This window comes from Pantherophis guttatus, chromosome 4 (genome assembly GCF_059756535.1).
Source record: "Pantherophis guttatus breed Tessera chromosome 4, ASM5975653v1, whole genome shotgun sequence".
Taxonomy (NCBI): Eukaryota; Metazoa; Chordata; class Lepidosauria; order Squamata; family Colubridae; genus Pantherophis; species Pantherophis guttatus.
In genome coordinates, this window is record NC_142066.1 from 159,221,080 (window position 1) to 159,247,374 (window position 26,295).

At 41.8% G+C, this 26,295-nt stretch overlaps 1 pseudogene; it reads left to right on the forward strand.

Annotated features, from left to right (window-relative positions):
- The first annotated feature begins 13,409 nt into the window (after positions 1 to 13,409).
- The window catches only part of LOC148114429 (stonustoxin subunit beta-like), a 42,486-nt pseudogene continuing 29,600 nt past the window's right edge, over positions 13,410 to 26,295 (forward strand).

The window sequence follows — 26,295 nt, forward strand, 5'->3', positions numbered from 1 at the left end:
TTATGCAAGGCCAGCAGAGAATAGCAGATTAGCTCTTCACCCTCCCATCTTCCCTATTCAGACTAGAAGATAGAATCAAGAACATAGAAGCATAGGGCTGGACTAGAAGACCTCTTGAGGTCCCTTCCAGCCCTGTGATTCTATCTTTCTGAAATCAGCAAGAAACCAAATGTAAGACCACACCTGGAATCCTGCATCCAGTTTTGATGGCCACATTACAAAAAAGATGTTGAGGCCTTAATGATATGTTACATACCCACCATCTATTAATAAAGTTTCCCTATGAAAAAAGTGTGATATATTATGTTCACTGCCTACCCACCGTCTACTAATAAAGTTTCCCTATCAAAAATGTGCTATATTATGTTCACTGCATACCCACCATCTACTAATAAAATTCTTCTTATTCTTCTGCCATATCTGCCATCGGACGTTGGCAATCATGTTGGCAGTCCTATTTTTATCAACAGCCGTATGAAAAAGTGCTGCTGAGTTTTGTCCAAACCAGTCCCTTAGGTTTTGAAGCCATGATGTTCTTCTTCTGCCTGGACCTCGTTTGCCTTCAGTCCTTCCCTGGAGGATTAAGTGAAGGATGCCGTATTTTTCTGGGTGTCGCATCACATGTCCAAAATATTCTAACTTTCACTTTTTAATGGCTTTGATGATTTCTCTTGGCCTTCCCAGGTGGCTTATCGCCTCCTCATTTGTGATTTTGTTAACCCAATTTATACATTACAGCCATCTGTAAATCCACATTTCAAATGCTTCTAGTTTCTTCAAGTGGTTTTCTGTCAGAGACCAACTCTTTACTCCGTAGAGCAGGATAGAACAGATGTAACATCTGACAAGCCTGATTTTCAGTCTTAGGCTTATGTTATGACTGCAGAAAACCTTTTTCATTTTGAAGAATGCTGTTTGAGCTTTCTCTATCCTTGTCTTTACTTCACTGATCATGTCCCAGCTCTCATGTAAATTAAAACCGAGGTACGTGATCCTTTCAACTTTTTCTAATGGTATTCCTTCCAAATTTATCAGTGGTAAATTAATGGATTGTTTGCTGATGACCATGATCTTGGTTTTTGAGGTGTTAAGCTTCAAGCCATATTTTTCAGATATTTCTGAGACTCTGTTGATGAGGAGCTGAAGGTCTTCATGCTTACTGACAAGCAGAACTGTATCATCAGCATATCTTAAATTGTTGATCTGAACACCATTTACTTTGAGGCCAGCATCAATGTTTTCCAGTGCTTCATTGAAAATTGACTCAGAGTAGATATTAAATAACAGCAGAGACAGAATATAGCCCTGTCTGACCCCTCTTGGTATTTCTGCATCATCTGAATATTTTTGGTCTAGTCTCACATTTGCTACCTGATGCCAATATAGATTCTTTATGATTAGATGTCTTTATCATCTAATCCCACTTGTTTCAGGATTTGTAATAGTTTGCTGTGTCTTATAAAATTACTAATAAAATTACCCTATCAAAAATGTGATGAAGCAGGAGAGGCGTGGCCAGCGTTGTGGTGTGACAGCGCGTTTTTTGGGGGACTCTGAAAAAACTGCTAATATCTCAGCTGATCGGGGGTCTTAATTGACCTAAGCCATCTCGGAGGGACAGCAATTAAGAGAAGCATGGATTGATTAACTGAGGGAATCCGCAAATTCCCAGGTTGATCAAAGGTAGCTTTTCAAACCAGACATCTGAGGAAATGGCCATGAACCACTACGCGGCCATGAATCTGGGGCAGTCACAACGGAGTGGTAGAATCAAGAGAAAGTGCATCATCTGGGTGAGAACCTGACTTTATAGTTAAAAGTTTTCTTTTTATACCCACTTGAAATTAATATAATATAAAGTGGAAGGGGCTAAAGCGAGGAGAGAGAGTGGGTGTGTATCAGCTCTCCATTTCTGGTACTGAAGCAGCGAAGAAAGTGAAAGCCCAAAAGAGGGAAAGGTTTTTTTTCTTTCATATGAGGTAAATGAATTGAAAATTGGACTGAGAATTGATTTCAAAGAGTGGTTTTGAAATTAAGAAGAGTTAGAAAATGAACTGATTATTTTGAGAAGGATGGAATGATTATGAATGAACTTAATTTAAGTGGAAATGGATTGGAAGAATTGAAGCTTGGAAGTGTATAGTTTTGTTATACTGCAGTGCCATCTAGTGGTAAGAAAGAAAAGACCTTAAAAAGACTTTGAGTTAGTTATAAATCTATCTTGACCTTGACAACTCTGGTTGTGCTGATAAGAGAACAGCTGTTGAAGAGAGAAAGTTGTGTGAGAAAAGAATGAAGAGATTGGAGTACGGAATTTGTTTTTACTTTTTTGGATTTTTTATTTTTTGTATTTGTCCTTTTCAGCCTTTTGAAGTACTTTGTTTTGGAGTTGGTATTTTGGATATTCTTCCTTCTTCTTGGTTTTGTTTTTTCTTTTTGTGTCTATTACAAAGGATGGAGAAAATTTTTTGTTCTTTGGTTTTTTTGTTTTCTATTTCTTTGAATGAGTGAAGCATTAAGGCAAGAAGAGCCTGAAAAAGGATAGTTTATAAAAACAAGTTTTTCTTGTTCATCTTTTGAATTTTTTTTCTTTTTCTTTTTCTTTGCTTTTTTCTTTTTTTGTTCGTGGAGTATTTTTGGATATTCTTTTTTGGGGGCAGATTAGACCCCCCCCCTTTTTTTTTTTTTTTGTAATTTGGCTTTCTATATTTTTTATTTTTCTAATATTCCCATCGGGGTGAGTTAGATATTTGGATTACAAACAGAAATCATAACTGGATTATAAATTCAGGATTTACAATGTTAAGAGATGAAGAAATTTACAGCTGCATTCAGCAAGTCCCTCTATGAAAGAATCACTAAAAACATCGGAAACAATGGATTAAAAAAATCGTATACAGTTGCTCCATGATGATTTGAAAGAAAAGCTAAAAGTAATAAAGGAGATGATTGGGGAAAATGAAGAAAGAATTCAAAAAGTAGAGGAAAAAGTGGATCTGACAGAAAAGAAAATGGAAGAATTAGAGGAAAAATTGACATCAGTGGACAAAAATCAAGAGCGAACAATCATTTCTCTGGAAATGGAGCGATCTGATTATTATTTAAGATTTCAAAACATAGAGGAAGAGAAAGGGGAAAATTTGCCAGAGTTGATGGCAGAGATGTTGGCAGAAGTGATGGAACAAACCAAGGATAAGATATTAAATGAGATGGATGAGGTTTTTAGAGTGTATACAAGATGTGCAATGAGAAATAAGCTACCAAGAGAAGTCCATGTAAGATTTCCAAAAAAAGTGATAAAAACTGTGGAATTGGGATCGTAGAAAACATCCAGGAGCATAGAAGAGTTCAGAGGCAGATGCATGAATAAATGTCTTAAATGTATTTATTCATATAATAAAGCATATTAACTATGTACAACAGAGATCAAATCTCATGAGGAACAAATGCGAAAAGAGAGAGAGAGAGAGAGAGCAAGGTGGAAAAGGTTGGAGGGGTTTTTATACTCAGGGTAAGCCCCTCCTTTCCACATAGGGGTGGAGACACTCTCTGCCTCCACTGGTGTCTGTATGACACATGTGCCAATGGCTTGCAAATACTTGACAGTTCCCCTCCTTGTGAGCCAATGGCATGCAAACACACTAATGCAATGCACAACAGATTTTACCCTGTGAGACATAACTTCCTACACAGATCTTTGTGCCTATCCGCTGGTAGAGGTTTTGTGAAAATGTCAGCTGTTTGATGTTTGGTCTGACAGTGTGTTAAAGATATAAACCCCATCTCTACTAGTTGTCTAATATTTTGATAACGGATATCAATATGTCTGGACCTTTTCCCCACTGCATAGGCTTTGGCAATGCCTATGGCTGCGGTGTTGTCTTCTGTAATTTGGATGGGCAAAGTTGGTGGTGTCCAGATGCTAGAGATTAAGGCATCAAACCATATCAGATCGTTCCCTGCCTCTGATAGGCATGCAAATTTGGCCTCAGTGGTGGAGCAGGAAACAAATTTCTGTTGCCCCATATGCCAATGGATGGGTGCCTCATTTAACAGTACCAAGAAGCCCGAAGTACTCCTATGGGTTTTGGTATCTCTGGCCCAGTCCGCATCCGCGAAGCATTCTAATTGGGTCTTGTCTCTATTCTCAGGTTCCAAACAAAGCACGTAATCTGCTGTGGTCTTGAGATACCTTAATAGCTTTTTAATGGCCAACCAGTGGAACTGGGTAGGATGTTCCACTTGTCTGGATAGCAGGTTCACAGCCAGGGCAATGTCTGGATGGCTCCAATTACTTATATATAATAATGAGCTGACCACTGACCTAAATAGAGTATTATTTTGGAACTCTGGGCTATCCTTGTGTGCCAATCCATAATAGTCGGTCTGCATTGGGATAGCCGTTGGCTTGCTATCTTCCATTTTACATTTCACCAAGAGTTCCTCTATCTTTTCCTTTTGGGAGAGAGCAAAACCTTTTGGTGTAGTGATGATTTGTACACCTAGGTACTTGTCCACATATCCTAAAGACTTTAGAGTGAACTTTTTTTGTAGGGTCCTGGCAAATATAATACTTCCCCCCTTGTCAGGCCCTATATATAAAAGATCATCGACATACACTAGGACTTTCTCCAGCCCCCCTTTGGTATCCCTTGTGAAGGTACATTTATCAGCTGGAGATGGATGGAAACCCAGTGATTTGAGAGTTTTGGTCAGGCATTTGTACCACATTCTGCCTGATTGTTTGAGGCCATACAAACTTTTCTTCAGAAGCCAGGTGTGGCCTTCCTGCTGCTGGAATCCGGGGGCACCTCTGACGTAATTTTTTTGTTTTACATGTACGTGTAAATAAGCAGTTTGCACATCAAATTGAAAAATGTGTTCCCCATGTGCTGCTGCGGTGACCAAAGCAGCCCTCACACTTTCCGGTCTCACGGTGGGGGAGTAGGTTTCATCAAAGTCCTGTAAGTAGCGCTGTGTGTAGCCTTGTGCTACTAGCCGGGCCTTATAAAGGAGTTTGTTGTTGGGCATTGGCTTGACCTTGTAGACCCAATGGGTGCCAATTGCCTTCCTCTGTTTGGGGACTTCCATGGGGATGAAGACTTTCAATTTTTTGAGACTGTCCATTTCTCGCTCCATTGCCACCCTCTACCTGCGCTGTTCTTCCTCGGGAAGCTGGAGGACATCTGTGTATGTTTTAGGGGCCATGGTAACGCTGTTGACTGAGGCCACACAGCCAATGTCCAACTTTTTGGGTGGCACCCCTTTATTGGAGCATTTTGACCATCTGGGGAATTGCCACTCACCATCACCACTGTCATACGGAGCATCGGTGTCAGAATTGGAGCTGCTGGATGAATCTTTCCAATCGAAATGAGGCAGGCCTCTGTCCCAGGCGCTGCGAAGATATGTTTTGGTGAGGCAGGAGGTGTGAAGTCACCCAGGGATTGCTTGTCCAAATCGTCAGAGTCAGGTAGGGATTCATCACCATCCAGATCTTCGCTGGTCTGTAGTTTGGAGTATGTTGGTTCATCCACTTTAGGTGGTGCTGGTAGTTCAGTGTCATTTCTAATAGGGGAATAACCGGGTTCATTGGAATGAATTCTTGGCCAATTTGACCCCTTCTCAAAGGAAGCTGATCTTGAGACAATGACAAGGTTATTTTTGTCTACAAATCTAGAGGCCTTGTTGCCGGTTGCATAACCTACAAATCTGAGCCTCCTCAATGCCTTACCCCCCTTTCTTCTGAGGTGCTTGGGAATATGGACCCAGGCATAGGAACCAAAAATTCTCAGGTGTGAGAGGCTAGGTTTTCTTCCGTGGATCAGGAAGTATGGGGTTTGGTTAATGGCACTGCTCCATGTCCTGTTGACTAGATAATTAGCCTTTTTGACTGCTTTTGCCCAAAAAACTTGGCTCATGTCAGCATCTGCAAGTAAGCAGTTCATGACATTCTGCAGCATGCCATTTCTCCTTTCTACAATGCCATTCTCTGAAGGAGTTTGAGGAGATTATTTAAAATGGAGGATACCTCTCCCCTTCATCCATTTTTCAAAAGTCCTGGATGTAAACTCAGTTCCCCTATCGCTCTGCACCTGAGCGATGCACACTTTGTGTTGCGTTTGGATCTGGTTGTAAAGATATTTGAAGTTGGTAAAGACTTCAGTTTTGTCCTTTAAAATAAATACATGGCCATAATGAGAGTAATCATTGACTACCGTTAAAAAATAACGCCCCTTGCCAAGGGAGGGTCTAAAAGGACCAACCAAATCCATGTGTACCAGCTGATAAGGGTACCTTGCACGACGGGAAGAGACCTTAGGTATAGCAGCAGTTTTAGATTTTGCTGCCTTACAGATGGCACATTCCAAATAGGTATTACAATTCTTTATCTTAAGCCCATCAGAAAAATCTTGCATTTTCCTAATAACCGGGAAGCTGGCATGGCCTAGCCTGAGGTGTAATATATGTGCACAATCCAAATGTAAAGGTTTACCCATGCACACTTTGTCAACCTTATGTATCTTATCATTACCAGTCTTGGTCTGTGCAGTAATGACAATAGGCACTGGATTAATGGTCACCTTAGACTTTCTCAGGGTTGTCTGAGGAGTTGTGATCTTAATGGGCTCAGCCTTAATGGCTTTGGATGTCCTAGGAGCCGGTTTAGGAGCTTCATTGGGATTAGGTCCAGCATCCTTGAGTTTGGACAACCTGAGGGCTGGCACAGGAGCTTTCTGCTCTATCTGGGCATTAGCTCCCTGTGCCCTCTTATTAGGTGTCTTGTGCCTTTTGACCTTTGCTTTTGGGGAAAAATAAGGCAAATTGTTGATTTTTACAATATCGCCAACAACATCCCCACTTTTGAAAATATAACCTCCACCCTTCTCAAATACAAGTTTTACATTTTTATCCTCAGTCAATTTTAAAATACTTAAAAGGTTGTTCTTGATTGAGGGAACATACAGTGCCCCAGTAACATCTCCTATACCAGGCACATTGATCACGCCTTCCACAGTTATCTCTGCCTTGTCCCCAGTGGCAACTTTTACTGAGGACTTGAGTGGGTGTAAAATCTTAAATCGTTGCTTCTTGTTAGCTGTATGCATTGATGCACCTGAATCAAGAAGCCACAGCCCCTCAGCATCCTTTACCTGGGAGGTGTGATTGTCACCTGTGACACTACAGAATTGGTATCCTTTATGACCACCTCCCCCTCTTCCACGGCCTCTTTTATTTTTATTGTGCTTAAGTCCAGCCGTGTTGGCCCTAGAGCGAGGGCACTCCCTTTTGAAGTGACCTTGTATGCCACAGTCAAAGCAGGTGGGAAGGGTATTAATCCTTTCACTTGTGTCCTGGCGCCTCCTCTGAGGCCTAGGCCTGTGGTATGCCTCCTTCATTTCTTGTTGTTCCTCATCTCTGCGCCTTAAATCTTCCTCAATAAAGCGGCCAGAAAAGTATTCTATATTTTTTTGTTCCCTAGAAACCCCTTCTAGAGAAATAATAAAGGGACTCCAGGATTTGTCTAGGGAGTTCAACATCACACTAATTAAAGTGGATTCAGGAACAGGCTCCCCCCTCTGTATAAGCTCATCCCTCGTGGCTTTAAGCGTTGCCAAATGTTCCCCCATTTTGACACCAGGTTTGAGTTTATAATTGTGAAAAATTCTTGACAATCTGCTGGTTGCAGCCATATTGTCACTATGGAACAAATTATATAGGGCAGTCCAAACTTCCTGAGCTGTGAGGCCGTCTGAAAGACTGGCATAAAGAGCTGTGTCTATAGAACTTAACAGGGTTGTGTAAGCTCTTTTATGCAGGAACTCAATTTCAGGGCTCCAAGGTAAAGGAGGTGGTCTTTTGATCATGTCCAGAGTATTTTCTCTTAAGAGAATTATCTGAATCTCTTTACACCATTTTTTAAAATTCTGACCACTTAAATGTAATTTTTCAAAATTATTTGGCAAAGTTACAAAACTATTGCCATTAAACTGCATGGGGAGTTGTTCAAAGGGCTGAAAAGAGCCTGTTGTGAATGGCATTGGGATCTCTAAGCCTGGGATCGATTGCTTAGGTCTGGCTCCTTCTTGTAGTCTTTCTGTAGTTTGAAGCAACTGGGCACGTGCAGGAAATGGAGCATGCTTCAAAGCCTTTTCTTGTTGGAGCTCTGATCTCCCTCTCTGAGCTCTGAAGTCAGGCCTGGCTGAAGCCTCAGCATAGGCCCAAAAATCAGCTGTGTGGCAGGGAAACCTTGGAGGAGCTGGAAGAAGGCCTGGAGATCTTTCAGGAGACTGGAGGCATATCAGATGAGGTGGATCTGGGACCTCGGGGTGGCTGGTGGGTGGTTGCTCCCTAATTTCCAGGGCGGCGACCAGGGTCTCTGTGGCTTCTTTGATGCTTGCTGTGGTAGGCGCAGCCTTGCAAGGGGCTTGTAGGTTCGGAGTGGTCCTCTGGGTCGCTGGAGTGCTGAACTGACTGGCTGGCGTTGTAGGCCTGGACGGTGGAGCTGGGGTAGGCCTGGCTCATGGTTCTGGCAAAGTGCCCAGGGGAGCCACCATCTTGGGGGAAGTTGGCTCCAGAAGGGAGCTGGTGGCCATTTTGTTTGGCGGGAAACTGTGTGAGGGGAGAGTCTCTCTGGCGGCAGGCGCCATCTTGGAGAGATCAGGCAGGGGAGTCCTTACCAGGATGGCAGGCATCTCTGGTGCTGCCTTCTCAGGCCTCTTTCTGGCTGCTGCCCTTGTCTTTGGGAGAGAGGCGAGCACTGCTCGGCACTCCTCTTCTGACAACTCAGCCACTTGCCTGTCCAGGCTTTCATCTTGTCCTTCTGCCCCCTTGTCTTCAGTGCTGAACAAGCCTTCTCCAGCATTGCTTGGCTCAGCCCCTGGGATCTCTTGCTGCATCTGGGTGGCCTCTGGCTGCCAGGTTGTAGCTGGATGGAAATCCCCTTCAATGTTTTCCATCGGCGATTCAGACTGGGACTGCTGTGAAGGTCTCCTCCTTTGAAGGCACATATGACACATGTGCCAATGGCTTGCAAATACTTGACAAAAACAGATATTAAAAATAACCAGAAACACTGCGTTGAAATATAAAGACAAAGAGATAATGGTGTTGAAGGAGAAAGAAGAAAGAACAAAAGAACAGGAAGAAAGAGCAATGAGAGAAGGAGCAAGAGCAAAAGAGGCAAAAGAACAAAGAGAGACAAGAGCGACAAGATCAAGTTAGTAATAAGTAAAATATGGAAGAAGAACTAAAAGCAATATTAATAAATGTTAATGGGTTGAATTCGGCGCTAAAAAGAAATAAAATTTTAAACAAACTGAATAAATTAAAGATGGATATTATGTCTACAAGAAGTACATTCAAAATTTGGAAGTAAATTGAATTCCCCTGTTAGTTATGACATAATTAACTAATAACTTAGATCCAGTGGTGAAATTCAATTTTTTTTTACTACCGGTTCTGTGGGCGTGGCTTGGTGAGCGTGGTGTGGTGTGGTGTGGCTTGGTGGCGTGGCAGGGGAAGGATACTGCAAAATCTCCATTCTCACCCCATTCCAGGGGAAGGATACTGCAAAATCCCCATTCCCACCCCACTCTGGGGCCAGCCAGAGGTGGTATTTGCGGGTTCTCCAAACTACTCAAAATTTCTGCTACTGGTTCTCCAGAACCTGCTGGATTTCACCCCTGCTTAGATCTAAACACATGATCCAAAAAAGTTGAGCCATTTATTTTAATTTAATTTTTAAATTTATTTTAAATACATGTAATGCAAATAATACACATCTAAATACAAAAAAGAAAAAAAATACAAATAATACAGTGCACCTCCATCCCCAGAGACCATTCTCTCCCCCTTATATTTCTTCTGCTATAACAGCTAAAAATATACAATATATTCTAAATGTGCCCTTATCTCCTCCAAAGCAGCATATATTCTTGAGTAGGTTTATTCCCTTTGCCTTCCACCAACATTGATTTTATAAAATCCCCCCATATTTAATTATAATTGTTTGTTTTACTCATCCCTTTTTAAAATTTAATTTCTGATGTTGATTTATCGTTTGTTACCATGCTCCAAATTTCATTATACCATTCATTTCTTTGAATATCTCAATTTTGCCCCCAGTATTTAGCTATCACTAATCTAGCTGCCATTATCAAATTCACAATCATTTCTTTTTTTGTTTCATTTATATCCTGTTGTTCCACCAGCAACAATAATGCAATTCTCGATGACATATCTAAATTTACATTCAAATGTGCTCTAATTTCTCTAAACACCATATCCCATATTTTTTGTGCACTATCACAATCCCACCACATGTGTTTATATGTTCTGACCTCTTGCACCTCCAACATATATTTGTATATTTAACCATCTATTTGATTTAGTTTACGTGTTGTTAAGTACCACCTCCATATCACTTTATATCAATTTTCCTTAATTCTAACTGACATATTCTTATATACTCTTCTATTCCAAATATTTTTCCAATCGTTGTCAATTATTTCTCCTAAATCTGATTCCCAAATTAATTGTAAACCTTTTGCCTGCTCTTCTAATTCAGTTAATATTCTTCCTTTACCTATATATTCTTCATTCACCTCACATTCTTTTATAATCATTTCAAATTTTGTCAACGGTCTATCTTTCTCCTCTAATCTTTCCTCCACTTTTATCCATTTCTCTAATTGTATTAAATTCAACCAATTTAGTTTAATATCTGTTAAAGTGTTCTTTAGTTATGTTATATTCTTTATCTTGTTCTTCCAGGCTTCCCATTTATAATTTGATTTTCTTTTAGTTTATTAATCCATTCCTTCAATTCAATCTTAGGGAATTTCTCCATTTCCACCACTGGTGTTAAAGGAGAAATTCCTGGCATCTCCATTTATTCCATAATTCTATCAAATTTTTTAAAACGGGATTTTGAATCCTACTAGCAATTTTTAAAATATCCTTTTAAACCAATATGTTTCTATAGGATTAAGGATTAATCCTATTAATTAATTAATTAAGGATCCCTTAATTCTTTCAACTCTATATCTCTCCATATTAAATCTATATTTGCTGCTATAATATCTGGGACCACCTTTAATTGATTAGCTACCCAATAATTTCTAACATTTGGAAGACCCAGCCCACCCTTTTTTAATGGTTCATACCATGATGCTTTACTTATTCTTGCTCTCTTCCATTACAATATGCCTCCACCAACCTCTGAATTTGCTTTAATTCTTGATCCGAAAATTTAATTGGGATTATCCAGAACAAAAAATTAATTTTTGGTAAAACTTTCATTTTTATCATTGCAATTCTTCTGAACCATGATTTCCTAGGATTGCAGGGGATGCAGAAAAGAGCCCCCACCAAAGGAGCTTGGCTCCCTCCCAGGAAGAATTAGATTCAGACATTCTTGGAGGGGCAGCTGGGAGGCCAAGGATGAGTCTGGGGTGGCCAGGAGGGTACTTGGAGGAAAACGATCTGGGGGGACCCGTGGAGACAATTGGAACTGCAGCAACACCGGCTAAAGCGCCAGAGAACAGGGTCCCTTCAAGCATGTGGGGAGCTGCCAGCCACTTTAGACACCAACCTCCACCATTCCTGAAACCAGGGGTGAAATCCTCCCAGTTCGCACTGGATCGTACGATCCGGTAGCGATGTTGGCGGATGGTTCAGCAATCCAGTAGCGATGGTGGAGTGAAGCTCCGCCCACCCACCTGGGTGTTGCTACTTCCTGGTTTTAACCAGGAAGTAATGTGTTTATTACCTTCTGCACATGCTCAGAAGGTTTTGCCATGTGTAGAAGGTCTGTGCGCGCATGTGAGGTGAGCGCATGAGCGGCACATGCATTTCTGAACCAGTAAGGAAGGTAAGTAGATTTCACCCCTGCCTGAAACCCCCAAAGTTCAGGACCCCAAGAATAAAAATAAAAAGGGGGTGGGGGGAGGATCAGATGGGTGAGCCTCAAGGACATTGAGGTGGGAGTTGCAAACTCCAATTCCTCCCTGTGTGTTCTGGGGGAAGGGAGTTCCTGGCAACCTCCCGGCAAGGCAGCCTCTCCTTTGGCTGATTCTGTTTCTCTTTTCAAGTAGAAATTCCCATTAAAAACCCCATTCAGTCCAGGCTGGCTTGGCGAAACAGCCATGTTTTAAGGTCACGGCGGAAGGAGCGAAGATCGGGGGCCACCCAGAGCTCCAAGGGGAGCTGGTTCCAGAGGGTAGGTGCGCCCACAGAGAAGGCTCACTCCCTAGAGGCCGTCAGATGACATTGTTTAGGCGACGGAACCCCAAGTAGGCCCTCTCTATGTGGGCGCATGGGGCGATGGGGAGCTGTTGCTGGCCGCCAAATACCCCAGGCCTAAGCCATGTAAGGCTTTATAGGTAATCACCAGCACCTTGAACCTCACCCGGAGGGCAACCGGTAACCAATGCAGGTCACGCAGGAGGGGTGTAACATGGGAGCATTGGGACACTCCCATCACTACCCGCGCAGCCACATTCTGCACCAGCTGAAGCCTCCGAGTGGCCTTCAAGGGCAACCCCATGTAGAGAACGTTGCAATAGTTGATCTGGGAGGTGACAAGTGCATGGATGACCGTGCGTAGGGCATCTTGGTCCAGGTAGGGGCACAACTGGTGCACCAGATGAATCTGGGCAAATGCCCCCCTGGTCATGGTCATGACATGGTCTTCTAAAGTCAACCATGCATCCAGGAGGATCCAGCTGCATGTAACCTCCCTGGCCGAATAAACCAGCCAGGAGGGACACGGATCCAATAAATACGTGGTGGCACTCAGTTTCCCCATGATCCTGTCCACTTCCTTGGGAGTAACAGGATTGAACTCGTCCCAAACAATCAGATTCGTCACCACCTCTCCGATTGACCCTGCACAGTCGGAGTCCAGTCCGTCCCGAATCTGAGTGATCTTGTCCATCAGAAATTGACTATACTCCTCGGCCTGTCCCTGCATAGGGTCCTCCCCCTCCCTCTGGTTCAGAAGAGAGCGGGAGATCCTAAACAGTATGGCCGGGTGATTTTCTGTGGACGCAATGAGGGCAGCAAAGTAGGAGTGCTTCGCTGCCTCCATTGCCACCAGATAAGACCATGAAAAAGATCTCAACTGGGCTCGGTCAGACTCTGAACGGCTGGACCTGCAACCGCTCCCTATGCCTCTCCTCCGGCGTTTCATCTCCCAGAGCTCCTCTGTAAACCAAGGAGCCAACCGGGATCTACATCAGGTCAGAGGCCGCAAAGGCACGACCTGGTCAAGAGCCCTGGTGGCTGCCTTTTCCCAGGCATCCACCAGGGTCTCAACCGGGGTGTGGGAACCGCTCGGGGTCCATCAGGCACCTGGGGCAGAACCAGATGGTCGGTTCTGACTCCCGGCAGTGGGGAGTGGCATAATGGAAGCCTATCTGAAGGAGATAGTGATCGGTCCATGACAGGGGGTAGATGACTGGCATACCCCCACCGAACTCACTATGCCACTGCTCCGAGATAAAAACCAGATCGGGTGTGTGTCCCCACGCATGAGTTGGGCCTTGAATTATTTGAGTCAGGTCCATGGCTGCCATGGAAGTCATGAACTCCCGGGCCGCTCCCGACGCCCCACCCAGGGATGGTAGGTAAAAGCCCCCACACCATTATGCCCCTCCCAACTTTTTTCCAGTGAGATTCCACACTGTGATGCTGCTAGAGGATCAGACTTTGTGCTGGGGGAGGGGTGGAGAGTGGGGAGAGAGAATGGGAGGGGCTAGAGACAAACCACTTTGCTCTTGTTCTTCCTTCCCTGACAACCTGCCAAGGGTGGGGGTGGGTGGCCTTGGCTGGAGCTCCAGGGTTGAAGGGCTCCTTCCAGGAGGGGTGGGGGAGGAAATGGGCAGGTGTGTCTATGTGTGTCTTGCTTTTCAATCCATCCATCCATCCATCCATCCATCCATCCATCCATCCATCCATCCATCAGAATACAACTGGAAGGGACCTTGGACCTCTTCTAGTCTAACCTCCCGCCCAAGCAGGAGACCCTACACCATTTCTGATGCATGGCAGTCCAATCCCTTCTTGAAAACCTCCAGTGATGAAGCTTCCACAACTTCCGAAGGCAACTTCTGTTCCATCGGTTGATTGTTCTGTCAGGAAATTCTTACTTATTTCCAGGTTGACTCTCTTCTTGATCAGTTTCCATCCATTATTCCTTCTCTGGCCTTCGGGTGCTTCAGAAAATAGCTTGACCCCCTTCCTCCTCTCTGTGGCAGCCCCTCAAATATTGGAAGATGCTATCCTGTCTTCCCTGGTCCTTCTTTTCACTAGATTAGCCAGGCCCAGCTCCTGCAACTGTTCATTGTATGTTTTAGCCTCCTAATCATCCTGGTTGCTCTTCTCCTCACTCTTTCTAGAATCTCAACATCTTTTTTATAGTGTGGTGATCCGTTAATGCAATTTAGGATTGTGTTGGCTTTTTTGGCTGCTGCTGCACACTGCTGGCTCATATTTAACTGGTTGTCCACTAAGACTCCAAGATCCCTCTCACAGTCACTGCTATTAAGCCTGGTTTCACCCAGTCTGTATGTGTACTTTTGATTTTTCTTGCCTAAGTGTAAGACTTTACTGTTCTCTACATTGAATTCCATTTGTTAGATAGGACTCAGGGTTCAAGTCTGTCAAGATCCATCTGGATCTTGAGCTTATCTTCTAGGGTCTACATCTACATGGAGATGTAAGTAAGTAGTGGAGTGCCACAAGGTTCCATCTTAGGCCCAGGACTCTTCAATATCTTCATAAACGACTTAGATGAGGGAATAAAAGGGGAACATATCAAATTTGCAGATGATACTAAGCTGGCAGGCATGGCCAACACCCTAGAAGATAGGCTGAAATTGTGTCTGACAGCAAAGATGACAAGGTCTCTGTCCTGGACATCTCAGGACCCATTAAGGCCAGTTTCCTTGGGGGCTGATTGATGTGAGAGGGTCAGCAGAGTATCTCCATGACATCAAGAGGTCCAAGAAACAGGCCAGAGTCACTGTTCAGTACAAAACCACCACCAGGTATGAACAGCTGACAATGAGCCACCTAGGAAGCCAAAATATCTCCCATTCAGAAGTCTTTGAGCATGGCACAGCCACCCATGTGGTCACCGTCATTCTCTATGGAACTCAGGCCTTTTTTTGTCTTTGACCGAGAGGTTCCTTCAATGGAGATGGTAAAAAATATAGAAGGAACTCTCCAAGCTACACTCAGTAAGGAAATAGCTATGACGGAACAAGCAAATAGCACTGACTATTGGGGGCGAATCACTGGCCCCCACAGAGAGGGCTCGCAACTTGGGTATCCTCCTGGATTCACGGCTGTCTTTAGAAGAGCACTTGACGGCCGTGACCGGGAGGATTTTTTATCAGGTTCGCCTGATTCGCCAGTTGCGTCCTTTTCTAGATCGGGACTCCTTACGCACAGTCACTCCTGCCCTCGTCACCGCCTGCCTGGACTATTGTAATGCTCTCTACATGGGGCTCCCCTTGAGGAGCACCCGGAGGCTCCAACTGGCGCAGAGTGCAGCCGCGCGGGTGGTAATGGGAGTGACATGGCACTCCCATGTAACACCCCTCCTGCGTGAGCTGCACTGGCTCCCGGTGGTCTTCCTGGTGTGCTTCAAGGTTTTGGTTACCACCTTTAAAGCGCTTCATGGCTCAGGACCTGGGTACTTGCGGGACCACCTACTACCACCAATAGCCTCCCACCGATCAATACGCTCCCATAGAGAGGGGCTCCTCCGGGTGCCATCGGCCAAACAATGTCAACTGGCAGAACCCAGGGGGAGAGCCTTCTCTGCGGGGACACCTACTATCTGGAACGAGCTCCCCCCAGAGATACGGAGGATCCCGGATCTGCACACCTTCCGCCACACTCTAAAGACCTTTTTATTTCACCAGGCAGGCTTGGCCTAACTTTCTCCCTCTTTTTAAACAATTTTAATAATTTTAATATTTTTTAATATTTTTAATACTCAAAGTTTAAATTTGTTTTAAATTGATTGGGGTTTTAATCTGTCTGGGCCAAACTATTTAATTCGATTTTAATTCTGCTTTTTAAATTTTGTATATATGTATTTTATTGTTGGCTGTTCACTGCCCTGAGTCCTTCGGGAGTAGGGCGGTATATAAATCAAATAAAAGTAAAAGTAAAGTAAAGTAAAATATGAAACTAAAGAAGGAGGAGAAAGAGAATGTTCTGAAGTTCAGCTGCAAGTTCCATGGAGACTTTTCTTTGGACAAAAATCCAGTCACTTTCCAAGATGCCATGAAAGTTTATAAAACTCTACCAAAATGTTAGGGAAAAATGGGGAGAACGCTGTGCCTATGAGGGTCTGGCTCTACCCGCTGACCAAGCTGGGCACCAGAGCAGCTAAGATGGTCCATGAGATTAGTGTTCGGTTGGTCTTTGATGCTGAAAAGATCTTGAAGGAACTCAATGAAATAGAGATGCAAAATAATGATCTAGCCAATGATCTCATCACTGAGACCTTCCCTGAGATCCAGAGGAAGATCCAGCAGTTCAAGGATCTCTGCAAGCAACACAGGCAGACTTTCCAGAAAGAGCTGGCCAGAATGTTGCCTTCCATCTGGGGAGGAGGGCAAGAGGAAGGTACTCTAGTGGACTTCTTGAGGTCTGTCAATCAGTCGCCCTTCAACAGTCAAAGACTCGCAAACCGGTTTGCGAGCCTCGGCGACGGCGGTGTTTTTTTAAAGACCGCCAGCCCCGCCGCCTGTAGAGCCGCCCCACGATTGAGGAGCGGCTCGAAAACTCCAAAATCTTGAAGATTGAAGGAGAAGAGATAGCAGGGTACAGGTCGAGCCCCTGTAACCCCCCAGGGAATTGTTTCTGGGGAGGAAACAGGCGTGGCTCCCTTCCAACCTGCTGAAACTCCGGGCGGCGTGGGACGTTTCTGCTAATTAGCAGAACAAGCCGGCAGCAGCAAACTTTTAAAGCGAAAGGAACTAAACTTAACAAACAGCGGAAATACCAACTTGAATCCAGAAACTTGAAAATTGCAAGTATTAGTGCTTTGTTGACTTTCTAATTCAAAAGAGAAAGTGAGTAAGTGAAAGTGATTTGAAAAAATATGGCGCCCAGCATTTGAGTTAACGAGCTAGTGAAAGTGGATTTGTGAAGCCTTCCTGCTTTGCTACAAAGTTATAAAGCTGCTACAAAGTTGCTCTATTTAAAGAAAAAATTTCTTTTTCTAAAATTTGACTTTGCTTTACTTCAGTTTCACTTGATTAAATCTGGGGGACTTTTTTAGAAGTTTCTGTGGAAGAGGGAAAGGAAAAAGAATTTCCCTCTTCAGAAAAACTAGTTTACGTGGCACGATGGCTTCAAAGAAGCAGGAAGGGAAGGCAACAGGGGGGGGATCCCCCACACACAAACATGAAACACAGCTTCCCCCCTGCTCAACAGTTACAGACTCAAAAAAGAGAATTTGATGTGGGAGATTTAAAAGAATTCATTTCTAAAACTCTGGATGATAAATTTCAAAAATCTCAACAGGAGATAGATGACAAACTTCAAAAATCACATCAGGGGATAGATGATAAACTTCAAAAATCACACCAGGAATTTATGCAGGAAATTAATGAAGTTAAAGATATGGTGAAACAGAATCAAAATAAGGTGACCAAAAAAATATCAGAAGTGGCATCTGGCCTGGCAGAATTTATTGGGAAAGTTGATTTTAAAGTTGAAGAATTTAAATCAGAAGTTAATGTAAAGATGAAAGACAATGACTATAAAATTGCTGATGTTGACAATAAAATGCAGAGAGTTGAAGATGAGATTGTTATGATACAATTCAGGGCAATGGAGTTCGCTATACGGCTTCGGGGAATTCGAGAGGAGGAAAGACAGGATTTGAGACAAGTCTGTTCTGAGGCCTTGGCTAAGATTTTACAAGTTAATCCTGATGTGGTTTTTCACAAAATAGACAAAATTTACAGAGTGAACTCTTGGGTGGCCAGACAAAGACAATTACCTAGAGATGTGGTCATATATTTTACAGAAAGAGAAATAAGAAATGATATCCTGCAAAAATCCTTTTACACTTCTGTACAAGTCGGGGGTTCACGAATTGGAATTTTTAAAGAATTACCTCCTAAAATGTTGAAAGCTAGAAAAGAATTTGGTTTTCTTGTTAAGGAATTGCAAAATCTACAGATACCCTTCCGGTGGGACGCACCAGCTGGGATAATTTTCAGATACAAGGGAGAAAGATGCCGTTTGAATACCGTGGAGAAGGCACAACACTTTTATACTACTATTCTTAAGGTAAGAACACCATCTCCACGTACATCTACAGTTTTGGAGATTAAAGAGAATGAAGAGAAGCAACCTCAACGAGAATTGCAAGAACAGTCCAAGCAGGAATTAGAAGGAGTGCAAGGTGCAGAAGGAGGTTTTTTGGATGAGCCCTTGCTGGAATCTTCTCCAATTTTGGACTCGGTTCGGATGATTGAATTTAAGGATCAACGTATAACTAGAGCTCAATCTAAGTTACTTAAACAAAAGCAACAACAACAACAGGAAAGACAAGACAAGGAGGCAGTTAAGAGTACTGCACATGAGATCGGAGCTATGGGAGGAGCGAAATCGAAGCTTTCGGATGACCTTCAAGTATTTTGCTCTGTGCTCCGAAAAGAGGCTGATGACCTTTAAGTGTTTATCTTGGAATGTTAATGGGTTGAATTCAGCACAGAAAAGGAAGAAATTATTTACATATTTGAAACAATTTAATAATGACATAATTTGTTTACAAGAAACACGTATCACAACTCAAGATCAAAAATATCTGATAAACTCCAAACTAGGAATACATTTTATATCTTCAACTTCGCAAAAAAAGAATGGTGTGGTTATCTATGTAAATAAAAAATTAACAGCTAAAGTTATAGAAACAGATGAAGATGGTAGGTTTGTAGCAATTGAATTGCTTACGGCAAAGGGCCAAATTCTTTTGATTGGAATTTATGCTCCCAATCAACAACAGGACTATTTCTACAAGATGCTACATACCAAAATACTGCAATGGGATTACAGATCTATTTTAATTATGGGAGATTGGAATGGAATAATTGATTCTAAATTAGATAAAAAGAGTTTGGCAAAGTCTAGAATCAGACTACCACAGACCTTTTTTGACATGAAAGAAGATATGGAACTAAAAGATGTTTGGAGAATATATAATCCAAAAGAACTGGACTACACTTTCTTTTCTGATAGACACAGATCCTTCTCTAGGATTGACTTTATCTTGTTGTCAGATGATTTACTTGTTAAGACAAAAAGAACAAAGATTTTTCCAAGAACTTTGACTGACCATAGCCCAGTATGGATAGAAATTGAGATGGATAAAGTTGAGAGACGTTCCTGGAGATTAAATGAGAACTTGTTTAGATATGAAAAAAATACAACAGAACTTAAAAAGCATCTGAAAGAATTTTTTGAAATAAATCTGAATAAAGGTACCCCAATTGAAATTGTCTGGGACGCAAGCAAAGCTTATATGAGAGGGGTACTTATCTACATGAACTCTAAACATAGACTGTTTCGACAAAAGAAAAGATCTGAATTGGAAATAGAAATAAAGAATAAAGAACAGTTACTTATTAAAAATCCAACAGATGAAAGAATAAGCGGTGCTATAAAACTTTTGAAAGACCAATTTCAAATGCTTATGGTGGAACAAGTTGCAACAAACTTACAATATGCGAAGCATAATACATTTTGCAACGCTAACAAACCGGGCAGATGGTTGGCTTACACATTGAGGAAAAAACAAAGTATACGGACTATAGATAGTATTGATATTGGAGGGAAAGAAATTTTTCAACAAAAATTAATTAAAGAAGCTTTTGTGGACTATTATACCAAATTATATGCCAAGGAGGAGGTGCAGAATGGACTTATAGAAAAATATTTAAACGATAAAAGAGTTACAAAAATTACTGATCAACAAAAGGAAAGAATGAATTATCCTATAACAGAGGAGGAGATAATAGTAGCAATTAAACAGTTAAAAACAGCCAAAGCTCCTGGTACGGATGGTTTGACTGCAGTGTATTACAAAACCTTGCAAGCTGAAATGGTGGAACAATTTAGAGACTTATTTTGCAATATTCAACAAGGGGGTAAAATACCCCCATCATGGACAACAGCTTACATATCTTTGATACCAAAAGAACAAGTCGGTCCTAAAAAACCAGAGAATTATAGACCAATATCTCTTTTGAATACAGATTATAAAATCTATGCAAAAGTATTAGCCAACAGGTTGATGCCAGTAATCCAAAAGGTGATTCATGAGGACCAAGCGGGATTTATCGAGGGCAGACACATGAAGGACAATGTAAGGCAAGTAATAGATTTATTGGAATATCTTGACAAGAATAAACAGATTCCTGCAATGCTGGTCTTTTTGGATGCAGAGAAGGCCTTTGACAGAGTTGATTGGAATTTTCTACTAAAGACTTTAAAAAAGATGGATTTTGGGGATCAATTTATACAAGCGATTTCAGCAATTTACCAAGAGCAAAAGGCACAGATCATCATTAATGGAAGTTTGACAACAGAGTTTAAAATTGAAAAAGGAACAAGACAGGGATGTCCGTTGTCCCCACTTTTATTTATTCTAACACTAGAAGTCTTGTTAAATACAATACGGGACTCTAATACTTTGAAAGGAATAAGGATTAGGCAAGAGGATTACAGAATAAAGGCATTTGCAGATGATCTGGTTGTTACCCTATCACAACCAATGGAATCAATAATCCTGATGAAGGACATTATACAAGACTATGGTAAAGTTTCAGGTTTTAGACTGAATCCAAAAAAGACTAAAATGATAGTTAAAAACATGACACAAGATCGTAAACATGAGCTTGAAAGGAGGGCAGGTTTTGAGACTGTACCTAAGGTAAAATATCTAGGAGTTCAGGTTGCAGAATCAAACATGAAATTGTTTCAAAATAACTATGAGGTGTTGTGGCGAGAGGTGCAGAAAGACATGGAGACTTGGAAAAAACTGCAGCTGTCTTTACTTGGAAGAATAGCAGCAGTTAAGATGAACATCTTGCCAAGATTTCTTTTTTTGTTTCAAATGATTCCGGTGCTTAAAAGTGATAAACAATTGAAAGTTTGGCAATCTGGAGTGAATAAGTTTGTCTGGAACGAGAAGAAGCCGAGAGTGAAATTGAAAATTATGCAAGATGTTCCAGAAAGAGGAGGTCTTAAACTTCCAAACCTACAGTTATATTATGATGCAGCAGCTTTAACTTTAACAAGTGATTGGTTTGGAAGGAAAAAGACTGGAATACTGAATGCAGAAAGTTTTGATCTTGAATTTGGATGGCATGCTTACTTATTTTACGACGACAAAGTAGATAAAGTATTTAAAAGTCATATACTGAGAGACTCTTTGATGAGAGTCTGGAAGAAGCACCGATTCAAATGGGATTATAAAATACCGCTATGGCTGGATCTTGGTCATACTTTGTGGAATACAAATATAATGTCACTCGGGGGGTTTTTATATAAAGAGGTTCTTTTTACAGATGCGGGTAGATGGCAGCTGAAGACATTGCAGACACTGTTGGACGAAGGGACTAATTTAACTTGGTTACAATATAATCAATTACAATTGAGATGGAAAGAGGACCAAAAAACTGGTATTATGTTGCATGAGGAAGAATTGGTTAGACATATAAGAGAGAAAGGTCCAATGCATATCAAAAGGCTTTATAATGTTTTGCTAGAAAGAGATTCAGAAACTGAATTAGTTAAAGACTGTATGATTAAGTGGGCACAGAATTTTGAAGAACCAGTGATGCTGGAAACATGGGAAAAAATTTGGGTTCAGAATGTTAAATTTACACAGTCGCAGAACCTGAGGGAAAATTTCTACAAAATGTTTTATAGATGGCATTTAGATCCCAAAAAGTTGTCATGTATGTACCCTAATGTTCAGCCAAAATGTTGGAGATGTGAATGTTTGGATGCTACGTATTATCATGTCTGGTGGACCTATAGGAAAGTTAAGGCTTTTTGGATAAAAATTTGGTGGGTCATGCAGAATGTTTTGAAGAAAAAAATTCAATTTTCTCCACAACTGTTTTTATTGGGTATAGTTAAGGGTTTTACATTGGGTGAAATAAAATTGATATTGTATATGATAACAGCGGCAAGATTGTTGATAGGTAAATACTGGAAGAATGAAGCTTTGCCCACTATTGAGGAATGGACTTTGAAGATGGCCAGTTTTGCAGAGATGGCGAAGATTTCAGCATATTTAAAAGACTGTTCACAAGAGACTTATGAGTGGGAATGGAAAAGGTGGATAGAATATGTTCAGAACAAATATCAAACTAGAAAGTATCAAATACTTTTTACTTGAAAACAATGTACTAGAAATTTTTTAAAGTAATGAGATAAAGAGAAAAATTATACAGGGGAGGGAGGGGCTCAAGTTTATATATAAGTGTTATATTAGGGTTCTTCATGATTATGAGTATATTATAGGGAAGTCTGGGGGGAGGGGAGGGTTAGGGAGGGTTAGGGAGGTTGGGAAGGTTGGGGGGGAGGTGGGGGGGAAAAAGGGGTGAAAATGTAATTGTAAAACTTTTGCAATAAAAAAAAAACAGTCAAAGACTCAGTGAATATCTGGAGATGAAGGAAAAAGAAATTAACTTTGTCAAATCTTATCTGACTATTCTAAGTGAAATACAAGTTATCTCATCTCAGAACAAGTTGGAAGAAATAGTTCTGGACCCCTAGAATGAATGCGTGGTCTCCTTTATATTTACTTCTTTACGTGAAGAGGAGCCATTTCTGTTGAGCTTACAGGGCTGGCTTCAGGAGCAATTCTTGCAAGAATCAACCAAGTCCACAAGATCCAGTCCTGGGGTGAAGAAAGGCATGACCTGGTTTGAGGACAAGGAGAGGACTCACAAGGCTCGCCAAGCTGCCAAATCCATCAAAGACTTTTTCAGTATCAATCAATCCAATGAGAAGGTCCACTTTGTTGTGGCCTCAATCCCAAATGTGGACACCCCAGGAATCTCAATATACCTTTATAAAGATGGAGAGCTGGTCAGCAAGAACTTTGAGTTGCCCTCAAAACCTTTCCTTTTCCTGATTCCTGAACTGAGACACAACGGCATTCAGCTGAAGTTTCAGCCAGCTGAACATGGAATGGCTACCATCTCCAACTATCTAGTAGAGTTCAAGATGGTAGGGGAAGAAAACTGGAAGACTGTGAGGACAGAGGATGCTGGGGAGATATTCCTGCTGAAAGATCTGTCTCCAAACACAAGTTATTTGTTCCAGTATGCTCCTTGTTGCAAACCAGGCCATGAATATCTAGTGGTCCAAGCGCACCCATAAAGACCCTTCCCACCAGCCCTCCTGAGAAATTAAGAATGGTCACTGCAGCATCTTCTTCCATCTCTGTGGCCTGGATGAGTCCCAGCATCGTTGCCTCAGGAGTTGTGGTCAAGGAATACAAGGTGGAGTCCAGAATGGTGGAGGCTGGAGCTGGAAATGACCAATGGACTGTTAAAAAGACCAAGAAAAAAACAAGTTTTTCTCCTATTAAAGGTCTGAACTCCCAGACAGTATACAGAATTTGAGTGTCAGCCATGTGTGATAATGGAGCTCTGAGTGTCCCCGGTGAGGAGCTGGAGGTCATCACATCACTGGAGGAAGAAGATGCAGAAAATATAGCTCACCAGTTTATTCAGAAAAGCTTCCTGGTGGAGGAGGGACAGCGATTAATGTTCACACTTCCTCTGGAGAAAGTCTCCTCAGATGCCTCCACCTCCTGTCTCATGTACCAGTTTGCAAAGGAGAACCTGGAAGTGCCCAATAAAGTGATCATGGTGCTGGAAGCAACAGGATGTGGGAAAACCACCCTGATCAATGGGATGATCAATTATATCCTGGGTGTCCAGTGGGAAGATAATTTCAGATTCAAACTCATTCATGAAACCACTCAGAGGATGCAAAGGGGAAGGCATTGATAGAGGCAACAGAAAAGGATTCATTTTCTTTCCAAAAGCTTTCAACCCTGAAGGTTTAGCAGCCAGGGCAAAAGTTCTGGTAGGAATTTTACAGTATCCAATTTCTATGCCAATTAATTTCAGATTTCAGATATTACTTTCTGTGAGCTTCCAGTCAGGTTTCAAGCAAGCACGTTTCCCAAAATTTTTCACAGCCATGGTTTTCCTTTAAATTACAGACTGCCCATTTCCAAGGGTTGGTTACTGAACCTGCCCTAGCTCTTACTTTAGTGCATCCAGGATTTGTGAGTCCAAGTTGACGTTAGTCAGTGTACAATATCCAGGCTTTTTTTTTTTTTTTAATTACACATAATGAGCCCTGGGACTTCTACTCATGAGACCACCAGCGCAACGTATCTTTCTTTTTTCTTTTTCTTTTTTATTGCAAAAGTTTTACAATTACATTTTCACCCCATTTCCCCCCCCCTCAACCCGCCCCAAACTCCCCAACCTCACCCTCCCTAACCCCCCCTCACCCTCCCCTCCCCCCCGGACTTCCACAGAATATGCTCACATCAAAAAAAAAAAACCCTTTATATAAAACTTGAACCCTTCCATCCCCCATATAATTTTTCATCTTCACAAAGTTAAAATATTTCTATCTTAATATAACATTTTCAATTAAAAGCTATTTGATACTTCCTGGTTTGATATTTGTTCTGCACATAATCTATCCACTTTTTCCATTCCCATTCATAAGTCTCTTGTGAACAATCTTTTAGGTATGCTGAAATCTTCGCCATCTCTGCAAAACTGGCCATCTTCAAAGTCTATTCCTCGATAGTGGGCAAAGCTTCATTTTTCCAGTATTTACCTATCAATAATCTCGCTGCTGTTATCATGTACAATATCAACTTTGTTTCACCCAATGTAAAACCCTTAACTATACCCAATAAAAACAGTTGTGGAGAAAATTGAATTTTTTTCTTCAAAACATTCTGCATGACCCACCAAATTTTTATCCAAAAAGCTTTAACTTCCTTGCAAGTCCACCAGACATGATAATATGTAGCATCTAAACAATCACATTTCCAACATTTTGGCTGAACATTAGGGTACATGCACGACAATTTCTTGGGATCTAAATGCCATCTATAAAACATTTTATAAAAATTTTCCCTCAAATTCTGCGACTGTGTGAATTTAACGTTCTGAACCCAATTTTTTTCCCACGTTTCCAACATCACTGGTTCTGCAAAATTTTGTGCCCACTTAATCATACAATCTTTAACCAATTCAGTTTCTGAATCCCTTTCTAACAAAAGCAACATATCTTTCTTTACTGGGCAACTGGGCAGCATCATTTGTGAGTCACAGTCAGGGCTTGGGTTTTGGATATCACTTTTTCTGCTATCTCTCCAAGTGAGGGAATTGCCTGAGGGGGATTGCCCCTCCCCCATGGAATTAGCAGGGAGATATGACTCCTTGGGCTTTTAGTGCCACAGAGCAAAAATCAACCTAGGAGAAGCTTTGTGTGGAGGTAAGTGAAGGGAATAGTTTCAGTCTAATTCTGAATGGTGTGTCTCTCTGTGTGTGCATGTGTATGCAGCTACTTTTAAAGTACAAGCAATACAGACATTTTGGACAAATTTCCCTCCCACCAGACAGAAATCTAAGGGGTACATAATTTGCTGTGGCAACCACTCCCAAATACAATTCTTACAATAAACTGATTACAATATAAATGAGACAAGAAAGAAAACCTTACAATGAATTTCCACCCTCCCCCATAGTCTTTCCAGCTGTCTTCTGGGGATTGAAAAGAGTCTTTTAGTCTTTACTTGTACATCTCAGAGTCCTTTCTTTCATGTCTGCTGGGTAGCATGCTTGGTGGTAAGGCTGGTCAGTCAGGCTTGGGAAGGTCTGCTCCACTCTGGTTGTTGTGATGACTTTCAGTGGAGGCTGGATTCAAACCCAATTCCTGTCTCAAACAGATGGAAGGTCTCCTCTGGAGGCAGCATCTGGATCCATGTGCTCTGCTTCCACAGAGTCCTTTGCAGAGTCCTTTGTGCAGGGCTGAAAGACATTAGAACAGGGTCCCCTCCCCCCCTTTCTGGGTAATCTTCCCAGGAAAGGCATTGTAACAGGATTAGAGATGGGGGGGGGTAGATAGCTTGCAGGCAGATTTTGAAAAGAAACAACACAACAGTATTGCAGTTACTAAACAGATAATGCAGTTTCAACAAAT